Raw genomic sequence first — 11597 nt, 5'->3', positions numbered from 1 at the left:
ATAAAACCCAGTGTCTGTTGAATTGAATTGAAAATTCACTTTATGGGATTCTTACTGTGAATCTATTTAAAATAATGCTTTGAATTTTTCAAAAATTTCAGTAGCATATAAACTGTTTAAATCAAAATAAATATAAAATTAAAATACAGAGGGCAAGTAAGAATAAATGAGAGGCATTTCAGTGGACATCTGGGTATTTATGGACTTTGAGTACCTAGCAAGAGAAATGAAAAGAATATGCATTATATATGCTAATTATGCTAATGGATTTTCCCATATTTGCTAATTGTTCCTCATATCTATGGAGCTTGTTTCTTGTAAACTTTCCTTTATCTTAAATAGCTATATATGACTTTTCATAATGACCCATTCCTTGGAAAGTTATTTGAAGAAACAGTCTAAAATCCATTTGAGGATTGAAAGGATCCTCTTGTAAAATGCAGAAACACTGAAAACTTGTGTAAATTTTAATTATAGTGTTCTCCTTAAAGTGAGGTACACATGAAGTTTCCTGTGCTTTGCTTTTTGCAGCAAAGACTATAGACTTTGTACTTGTACTCCACTGGGTCTGTAAGATTTGAGGATTGATAGATTTAACTTTTTGTAACTTCACAAGACCCACAGAGAGGGATGTGAACTTAGCAGATACGACCAGGAACTGCACAGCTGGTCTGTCCTTCACCTGCTTAGTTACAGCCCTAAGTTACACTCCTCAGCCAGCCCTCAGAAAGGGCTTTCCATTGTCCTGGGAAAGGCAGTGGCTGTTTGTATAAATACCAAGCATTGTTAATTTTGCACGGAAAACATCACAACATAAAAACTGGGCAGTTCTTCATTGCAATGTATTTCAGTTAACATTTGCAAATAATCAGAGTTACTTGTGTATATAACCTGTGTTTCACAGCTCTGGCCAGATGCAGCATTTTGATTTATTTTAGGAAAAAGACCTATTGTTTCATTAATGACCATGCTGCTTTAGAAATATAATGTGGGGAATGCAATTGAGTAAGGCATATTTCAGAAGGCTTTGAAATGCAGAACCAGTAGTGCTTGTAATTCCTCCATTTACATTTTCCATTAGCTATTTCTTGTGTAATGTGAGCCCAGATTTTCACAACTTGCAGCTCCCATCAGTATTATTTGCCAAATCACTGGATTTCTTATTTTACTGTTTTCAAGTTTGGGTGCTTTGTTCCCATTTTTCTAAAACTAGTTTTCTGCTCTTAGGAGTCTCAATGTTCTGGTTCTGTCTCTTGAACCCAGGTGTCCTCACCGACAGTGTTTGTCTTTAGTAGAATTTTCCCAGAATAGACTCAGGCAGGATCAGATACTTGAGCTTCCCTTTCATTTTAATGTGAGGAAAAACCATCTTTCAGAGACAAAGCACCACTTATAAATGTGTTTCTGGGTAGGGAAGAACCTTGTTTTAAACAGCTGGTTGTTCCTGATCCAGATTTCTCTGCATGCTGGGCTCTATAGCGTAAGTGTGGTAGAAGTGGATGCACTATACAACAAACAGCAAGCCAAGACCACTGCTGATAAGACTCGGGGTTGTGTTTCTCAAACCACCACTCTTACTACTTTAGAAGAGAGAAGAATTCACTTCTGAAACAAGCACAGTTAGCTAAATTTATTTTCTTCTTATGTGTTTATATTAATTGGTTCACCGTAATGAATAAGGCGTTCTTACAGAATTTGAGCCCCTTTGGAATAAGGTTTTAGGCACTTTTGCTGTTGCCTCTACCGTACATACAGTAAATTTAAAGGAATGTGTTCATAGATACAAGATTAGTTCATTGGGCTCAGTTTGTCTTTGAGCCAAACTTCACTTTTGAGCCTGTTGGGTATTAGTCACAAATGAAGAGTGGCACCTCGCTATATGCTGTGTTGAGGGGAGGCCAGCCTGATCCCCGAATTGCTGATTAAACTTAATGTCTCTATAACCAAAATACGATTTGCAAACCCTGGCTACATATCTATCCTGTGAATCCCACCAGACAGGGCTTCAGATTTATGTTAACAGATCGCTAGCCAGGGATATTATGATGTTGATAGGAGCACGCAAATTGGAGAGAAGAATTGTTGTGAGAGTTCCTCGGTGTTGAATTGTGTGTGTGCAACTGGGTTACACATTCGGGCCAGCCTGTCATTGAATTCTTGCTTACAAAAGGTTTAACCCGTTCTTCCAGTCATGTGGTGAGGACCAACAAACATTTTCTGAGTTTTGGTAAGATTGGAAAACATTATGGAGACTTTCCCAGTTAAACCTGTGACAGTGTCAATTTAAATATTGCGATTAAGTATATTACGAAATAACTGCAACACAAAATTGAAATGTGCCAGTATGTCAGCTTTGCACCTGAAAAATAATGTATATTTGGAAAGCTTATGCTTCTCTAAATAAATGTATGTTAATAAGTAAGCCATATCACAGTTTAAGAAATTGTATATACTCTTCCATATACACCTTCAGAAACTAGGTATTTTGCATAATGATTGATTTTAGAAAGATTTTGAAGCTGGAGTTTGTCCATGTAATTTAAGATCGAAGTACAGTATATGTATATGTACTGTATTTGCAATTTTCAAATTGTAATTTCCTATACATTTATTAAATAAAGTATTGTTTTGCCATGTGGTTTATTAAAAAATGAAAGTGTATGTTGCCTTAAATTTCTAGGCTTTTTAAATTGAATAAATAATCATAATAGGCCTTAAAAGATAATCTTCTTAGAAAGAAAAGCATTGGAAAATAGATTTTAACCTATCTAGTTTTATTTATTTATTTTTAATTAATTAATTTTTTGGCTGCATTGGGTCTTCATTGCTGCGCGTGGGCTTTCTCTAGTTGGGGCGAGTAGGGGCTACTCTTTGTTGCGGTGCACGGGCTTCTCATCGCGGTGGCTTCTTTTGTTGCGGAGCATGGGCTCTAGGCACGCGGGCTTCAGTAGTTCTGGCACGCGGGCTCAGTAGTTCTGGCACGCGGGCTCAGTAGTTGTGGCGCACGGGCTTAGTGGCTCCGCGGCATGTGAGATCTTCCCAGACCAGGGCTCGATCCCGTGTCCCCTACCTTGGCAGGCGGATTCTTAACCACTGCGCCACCAGGGAAGTCCCCCTATCTAGTTGCATAATCTCTGATTGTAATGCCTTTTAGATGTTTAAGAAATAACATCTTCCAGATAGGATAAAAGAGAGATTAGAAGAACCTTTACTTTTTATATCAGTCACTTTTAATGTCCCTGCAGTCCCAGCAACAGTGGCAGACAGGAAAGAAGGAGGCCCTAGCGGGAATGAGTTTGGTGAGGACCATCAGGAAGTGTGAGCGTTGCGACCTGAGGAGCCTCCAACGGTGCAGACCAGGGGTCGGCGGCACGCCTCACAGGCCTGTCTGCCAGCCTGTTTGTATGGCCCAAAGAGCTGAGGGTGGTTTTCTCATTTTTTTAATGGTTAAAAAAATCAGAATAATAATATTTCATGAGGTGAAAATTATGTAAACTTTAAATTTCAGTGTCTGTAAATAAACTCACTGAACCCATCCACACGCATTCAACCATGGCTGCTCTCTCATGCTGCAGTGGCAAAATTGAGTAGTTGTGACAAATATAAGATATTTACGATCTGTCCCTTTATAGAAAAAGTTTGCTGGCCTCTGGTGTACCCTATTGTACCATTTTAGGGCCATAACAGCATAAATGGATGCAGCAAGCTCTTGTAGAGCCCCCTTGGAAGTTTCTGTGACTGGTTGATCTGACGGCTACCCAAGTCACCAAAAGGTCTTCTCCTCCCTTTACCTTTTTTCTTTTCTTTATCCGCCTTGGAGTTTGGGGCCGAAATATAGGGAAAGAGTAGCAAGATTTCAAATATTACCTACGTACCATATGTTCTATGTAATGTTTAGCAGCTAAGCCATTTTATACCCAGAGCACCATGATCACCAGCATCATTTAAGAATATTCTTCGGGACTTCCCCGGTGGTCCAGTGGGTAAGACTCGGAGCTCCCAATGCACAGGGCCCAGGTTCGATCCCTGGTCGGGAAACTAGATCCCTGGTCGGAAAACACGCCGCAACTAAGACCCCATGCAGACTAAATAAATAAATAAAGTATTTCTTAAAAAACTTTTTCAACGTAAAGCTTATTCACCTGAATTTTTAAATTTCTCACTTAAGTTATGACAAAAAAATGAAGGAAATAAAAATGTATATATGTTGAATACCTTATGTAGTTGGTGCCAACTGGGAGTTCACAAACAAAAAACATTTTATCTGCTAAGTAAATTGAAAATTGGCTGTCTTTTAAAAGAGTATGTTCTTTAGAGTTTTCCAGTTACCTAGCTAGTAAAAGACAACTATTTTTGAAAACAGTAATAAATACAGTTTTAGATAAGTTATACTAGTAAATACTGATATGTTACATATTCTTTGTGATTATATACCTAGCTCTATTTGTTTTTGATGTGTTATATTTTGGGGTCCATGTCAGATGCTAAAACAAATCCTAATCTGGGCTACCAGCCATACAAACTCTTTTTATGCTAAACTTTCAGCTTTATTTAATATATTAGAATAAGATTTTTTATTATAATTCAGTTCCAACTATGATCTATTATAATTGCTATAAGCTGTGAAATAAACTAAGCATAAATAGGAATTACGAAGCCTTAGGACATCTCTATGTGAATCGTGTTTAAGATTAAGATGTTTAAACCTCCTAAGATTATAAGGTTCAGTGAAATATAACCAAAGATGTCATTTTCAAGCAGCACTCTGGTTTAAGGCTCTCATGTAACTTTTACAGAATGTAAACTGTAAAGTTTGGCCTGTGGGTATTACCCAATAAACATGAAGATGATACTTTGTAAGTTACCAGATAGCTTCGATGTCTCCTGTCCTGGACTTTTCAAAGACTTATTCTGGTTTGATTTTAAATTCCTATTGTCTGTGTTTCACTTGCCCGTTTCTGCACATTGGTTTGTGGGTTGTTGTTGTGGGTTGTTTTTGTTTTTTCTTTTTTAATTTTTTAAATTATTTTTAACATCTTTATTGGAGTATAATTGCTTTACATTGTTGCTGCTGTATAACAAAGTGAATCAGCTATACGTATACACATAACCCCATATCCCCTACCTCTTGTGTCTTCCTCCCTCCCTCCCTATCCCACCCTTCTAGGTGGTCACAAAGCACCAAGCTAATCTCCCTGTACTATGCAGCTGCTTCCCACTAGTTATCTATTTCACATTTGGTAGTGATATATATATATATCCATGCCACTCTCTCACTTCGTCTCAGCTTACCCTGCCCCCTCCCCGTGTCCTCAGGTCCACTCTCTATGTCTACATCTTTATTCCTGTCCTGCCCCTAGGTTCTTCAGAACCATTATTTTATTTTTAGATTCCATATATATGTGTTAGCATACATTATTTGTTTTTCTCTTTCTGCCTTACTTTACTCTGTATGACAGTCTCTAGGTCCATTCACCTCACTACAAATAACTCAATTTCATTTATTTTTATGGCTGAGTAATATTCTATTGTATATATGTGTCACATCTTCTTTATCCAATCATCTGTCGATGGACACTTAGGTTGCTTCCATGTCCTGGCTATTGTAAATAGTGCTGCAATGAACATTTTGGTACATGACTCTTTTTGAATTATGGTTTTCTCAGGGTATATGCCCAGGAGTGGGATTTCTGGGTCATGTGGTAGTTCTATTTTTAGTTTTTTAAGGAACCTCCATACTGTTCTCCATAGTGGCTGTATCAATTTATATTCCCACCAGCAGTGCAAGAGGGTTCCCTTTTCTCCACCCCCTCTCCAGCATATACTGTTTGTAGATTTTTGATGATGGCCACTCTGACCAGTGTGAGGTGATACCTCATTGTACTTTTGATTTGCATTTCTCTAATGATTAGTGATGTTGAGCATCTTTTCATGTGTTTGTTGGCAATTTGTATATCTTCTTTGGAGAAATGTCTATTTAGGTCTTCTGCCCAGTTTTGCATTGGGTTGCTTGTTGTTTTGATATTGAGCTGCAGAGCTGCGTGTATATTTTGGAGATTAATCCTTTGTCAATTGCTTCGTTTGCAAATATTTTCTCCCATTCTGAGGGTTGTCTATTTGTCTTGTTTATTGTTTCCTTTACTGTGCAAAAGCTTTTACGTTTCATTAGGTCCCATTTGTTTATTTTTGTTTTTATTTCCATTTCTCTAGGAGGTGGGTCAAAAAGGATCTTGCTGTGATTTATGTCATAAAGTGTTCTGCCTATGTTTTTCTCTAAGAGTTTTATAGTGTCTGACCTTACATTTAGGTCTTTATTCCATTATGAGTTTATTTTTGTGTACAGTGTTAGGGAGTGTTCTAATTTCATTCTTTTACATGTAGCTGTCCAGTTTTCCCAGCACCACTTATTGAAGATGCTGTCTTTTCTCCATTGTATATTCTTCGCTCCTTTATCAAATTTAAGGTGACCATATGTGCGTGAGTTTATCTCTGATTCCGCCAGCTCCATTTTTCTTTCTCAAGATTGTTTTGGCTATTCGGGGTCTTTTGTGTTTCCATACAAATTGTGACATTTTTGTTCTAATTCTGTGAAAAATGCCATTGTTAGTTTGATAGGGATTGCACTGAATCTGTAGATTGCTTTGGGTAGTAGAGTCATTTTCACAATGTTAATTCTTCCAGTCCAAGAACATGGTATATCTCTCCATCTGTTTGTATCATCTTGTCTTTGTATCATCAGTGTCTTATAGTTTTCTGCATACAGGTATTTTGTCTCTGTAGGTAGGTTTATTCCTAGGTATTTTATTCTTTTTGTTGCAATGGTAAGTGGGAGTGTTTCCTTAATTTCTCTTTCAGATTTTTCATCATTAGTGTATAGGAATGCAAGAGATTTCTGTGCATTCCTTCTGTGCATACATTAAATTTGTATCCTGCTACTTTACCAGATTCATTGATTAGCTTCAGTAGTTTTCTGGTAGCATCTTTAGGATTTTCTATATATAGTATCATGTCATCTGCAAACTGACAGTTTTACTTCTTCTTTTCTGATTTGTATTCCTTTTATTTCTTTTTCATCTCTGATTACTATGGCTAAAACTTCCAAAACTGTGTTGAATAATAGTGGTGAGTGTAGGCCACCTTGTCTTGTTCCTGATCTTAGTGGAAATGGTTTCAATATTTCCCATTGAGAACGATGTTGGCTGTGGGTTTGTCATATATGGCCTTTACTATGTTGAGGTAAGTTCCCTCTATGCCTGCCCTCTGGAGAGTTTTTTCATAAATGGGTGTTGAATTTTGTCAAAAGATTTTTCTGCATCTATTGAGATTATCATATGGTTTTTAATCCTTCAGTTTGTTAATACGGAGTATGACATTCATTTATTTGTGTATATTGAAGAATCCTTGCATTCCTGGGATAAACCCCACTTAATCATGGTGTATGATCCTTTTAATGTGCTGCTGGATTCTGTTTGCTAGTATTTTGTTGAGGATTCTTGCATCTATGTTCATCAGTGATATTGGCCTATAGTTTTCTTTTTTTGTAACATCATTGTCTGGTTTTGGTATCAGGGTGATGGTAGCCTCAAAGAATGAGTTTGGGAGTGTTCCTCCCTCTGCTGTATTTTGGAAGAGTTTGAGAATGATAGGTGTTGGCTCTTCTCTAAATGCTTGATAGAATTTGCCTGTGAAGCCATCTAGTCCTGGGCTTTTGTTTACTGGAAGATTTTTAATCACAGTCTCAATTTCAGTGCTTATGATTGGTCTGTTTATATTTTCTATTTCTTCCTGGTTCAGTCTCGGAAGTTTGTGCTTTTCTAAGAATTTGTCCATTTCTCCTAGGTTGTCCATTTTATTGGCATATACTTGCTCGTAGTAATCTCTCATGATCCTTTGTATTTATGCAGTGTCAGTTGTTACTTCTTTTTCATTTCTAATTCTGTGGATTTGAGTCTTCTGCCTTTTTTTCTTGATGAATCTGGCTAATGGTTTATCAATTTTGTTTATCTTCTCAAAGAACCAGCTTTTAGTTTTATTGTTCTTTGCTATTGTTTCCTTCATTTCTTTTTCATTTCTTTCTGATCTGATCTTTATGATTTCTTTCCTTCTGCTAACTTTGGGGTTTTTTTGTTCTTTCTCTGATTGCTTTAGGTGTAAGGTTAGGTTGTTTATTTGAGATGTTTCTTGTTTCTTGAGGTAGGATTTTATTGCTATGAACTTCCCTCGTAGAGCTGCTTTTGCTGCATCCCATAGGTTTGGGGTCATCATATTTTCATTGTCATTTGTTTCTATGAATTTTTTGATTTTATCTTTGATTTCTTCAGTGATCTCTTGGTTATTTAGTAGTGTATTGTTTAGCCTCCCTGTGTTTGTATTTTTTACAGATTTTTTTCCTGTAATTGATATCTAGTCTCATAGCGTTGTAGTCAGAAAAGATACTTGATACGATTTCAATTTTCTTTAATTTACCAAGGCTTGATTTGTGACCCAAGATGTGCTCTGTCCTGGAGAATGTTCCATGAGCACTTGAGAAAAAGTGTATTCTGTTGTTTTTGGATGGAATGTCCTATAAATATCAATTAAGTCCATCTTGTTTCATTTAAAGCTTGTGTTTCCTTATTTATTTTCATTCTGGATGATCTGTCCATTGGTGAAAGTGGGGTGTTAAAGTCCCCTACTATGATTGTGTTACTTTCGATTTCCCCTTTTATGGCTGTTAGCATTTGCCTTATGTACTGAGGTGCTCCTATGTTGGGTGCATAAATATTTACAATTATTATATCTTTTTCCTGGATTGATCTCTTGATCATTATGTAGCGTCCTTCTTTGTCTCTTGTCTCTATTTTAAAGTCTATTTTGTCTGATATGAGAATGTTACTCCATACTCCATGGAGAATGCTACTCCAGCTTTCTTTTGGTTTCCATTTGCATGGAATATCTTTTTCTGTCCTCTCACTTTTAATCTGTATGTTTCCTTAGGTCTGAAATGGGTCTCTTGTAGACAGCATATATATAGGTCTTGCTTTTGTATCCATTCAGCCAGTCTGTGTCTTTTGGGTGGAGCATTTAATCCATTTACATTTAAGGTAATTATTGATATGTATGTTCCTATTATCATTTTCTTAATTGTTTTGGGTTTGTTTTTGTAGGTCTTTTCCTTCTCTTGTGTTTCCTGCCTAGAGAAGTTCCTTTAGCATTTGTTGTAAAGGTAGTTTGGTGGTGCTGAATTCTCTTAACTTTTGCTCGTCTGTAAAGGTTTTAATTTCTCCGTTGAATCTGAATGAGATCCTTGCTGGGTAGAGTAATCTTGGTTGTAGGTTTTTCCCTTTCATCACTTTAAATATGTCCTGCCACTCCCTTCTGGCTTGCAGAATTTTTGCTGAAAGATCAGCTGTTAACCTTAATGGGATTCCCTTGTATGTTATTTGTTGATTTTCCCTTGCTACTTTCAATATTTTTCCTTTGTATTTAATATTTTATACTTTGATTAATATGTGTCTGGCGTGTTTCTCCTTGGATTTATCCTGTATGGGCCTCTCTGTGCTTCCTGGACTTGATTAACTATTTCCTTTCCCATATTAGGGAAGTTTTCAACTATAATCTCTTCAAATATTTTCTCAGTCCCTTTCTTTTTCTCTTCTTTTTCTGGGACCCCTGTAATTTGAATGTTTGTGCATTTAATGTTGTCCCAGAGGTCCCTGAGACTGTCCTCAATTCTTTTCATTCTTTTTTCTTTATTCTTCTCTGCGGTAGTTATTTCCACTATTTTATCTTCCAGGTCACTTATCCATTCTTCTGCCACAGTTATTCTGCTATTGATTCCTTCTAGAGAATTTTTAATTTCATTTATTATGTTGTTCATCATTGTTTGTTTGCTCTTTACTTCTTCTAGGTCCTTGTTAAATGTTTCTTGTATTTTCTCCATTCTATTTACAAGATTTTGGATCATCTTTACTACCATTACTCTGAATTCTTTTTCAGGTAGACTGCCCATTTCCTCTTCATTTGTTTGGTCTGGTGGGTTTTTACCTTGTTCCTTCATCTGCTGCGTATTTCTCTGTCTTCTCATTTTGTTTAACTTACTGTGTTTGGAGTCTCCTTTTCACAGGTTGCAGATTCATAGTTCTGTTGTTTTTGGTGTCTGCCCCCAGTGGGTAAGGTTGATTTAGTGTAGGCTTCCTGGTGGAGGGGACTGCTGCCTGTGTTCTGGTGGATGAGGCTGGATCTTGTCTTTCTGGTGGGTAGGACCATGTCTGGTGGTGTGTTTTGGGATGTCTGTGAACTTAGTATGGTTTTAGGCAGCCTCTCTGCTAATGGGTGGTGTTGTGTTCCTGTCTTGCTAGTTGTTTGGCATGGGGTGTCCAGCACTGTAGCTTGCTGGTTGTGGAGTGGAGCTGGGTCTTAGCGTTGAGACGGAGATATCTGGGAGAGCTTTCTCCAATTGATATTACATGGGGCCAGGAGGTCTCTGTTTGTCCAGTGTCCTGAACTTGGCTCTCCCACCTCAGAGGCTCAGGCCTGACACCCTGCCGGAGCACCAAGACCTTGTCAGCCACACAGTAGTGAATGTGGCGTTCTCCATTATGAAGTCAGATTACGAGGGTCTACAATAGCTGTTCAGCTAGAACAGGCTGACTTGGTAGCACTTTGTCTACGAGGCTGTCTCCAGCAGCTGGTGGCTAAAAGCGTAGGTCTCAGCATATGCGGCCAGAATCTTAAACGTTTATATAGAGGTCTTCACTAGGTTCAGTCACGGATTCGGTACAGAAGGTCTCAAGAACACCTTACTCTCTCAAGGTTGTGTGCTTGAAACAGCTCCTAAGCCTGAGGATCTACAAGCTGCAGGAAGACGAGACAGCCGGGGGCGGCCTGAAAGCCGTGATTCTTGCCACGAACCCTGCTGCTGCCGTCGTGGAATCCGGCTTCCCCTGCTGCTCTGCAATGAGTTTTCAGTGAAGCTTTCTCTCTGTGCTGATGAGATTCATGCTACCTGAGTTGCCCAAAGCCACAGAGCTCTTAAATGTTGGGGCGGGGGTACAAACCCAGCAAACCTGGCTCCAAGGTCGGTGTCATCTCACCCTGTCTGAAGCAAGGTCCTGGAGAAACACCCCACTGTGTGTGGCAGACAGTAGGCAGGACCAATTTTTTTTTTTTAACACTTTTGCTCACTTTAACAAAATGCTGACAGTATGGGTAGGTTTTTCTCCAAAATATATTGAGGTATTTCTTGTTAAGAGAGTAGGATTTTTTTAAATAGGAAACTTTTAGAGACCTCATGAAACAAGGCTAGCCCTAGAGCAAGACAGACCACCTCTGTTCCTTTGACTTTCCTAGGGTTGAGGCTCTGTCCCCACCTTCTATCACCTTTCCCCTACTTCCTTTCCAGAAGAAACTTGCTAACAGCATAAAGGTAACAGCAATATTTACCTCTGAACAGTGATTTAATTGAATATTTGGCCTCAAACTTCGGAACTGGGGTGAAGATAAGAGTTTCCTGGACTTCCATTTACTAATTATCATATTCAACTCTGAAGGCTACAAGGCAAATCCTAGTTCCAACAGGTTTTAAATCAGTTACAGCTTGACCAGAGTTTCAGTAT

The sequence above is a fragment of the Phocoena phocoena genome, chromosome 2 (genome assembly GCF_963924675.1).
Source record: "Phocoena phocoena chromosome 2, mPhoPho1.1, whole genome shotgun sequence".
NCBI classification, from domain to species: domain Eukaryota; kingdom Metazoa; phylum Chordata; class Mammalia; order Artiodactyla; family Phocoenidae; genus Phocoena; species Phocoena phocoena.
Note: the sequence above shows the minus strand (reverse complement) of the source record.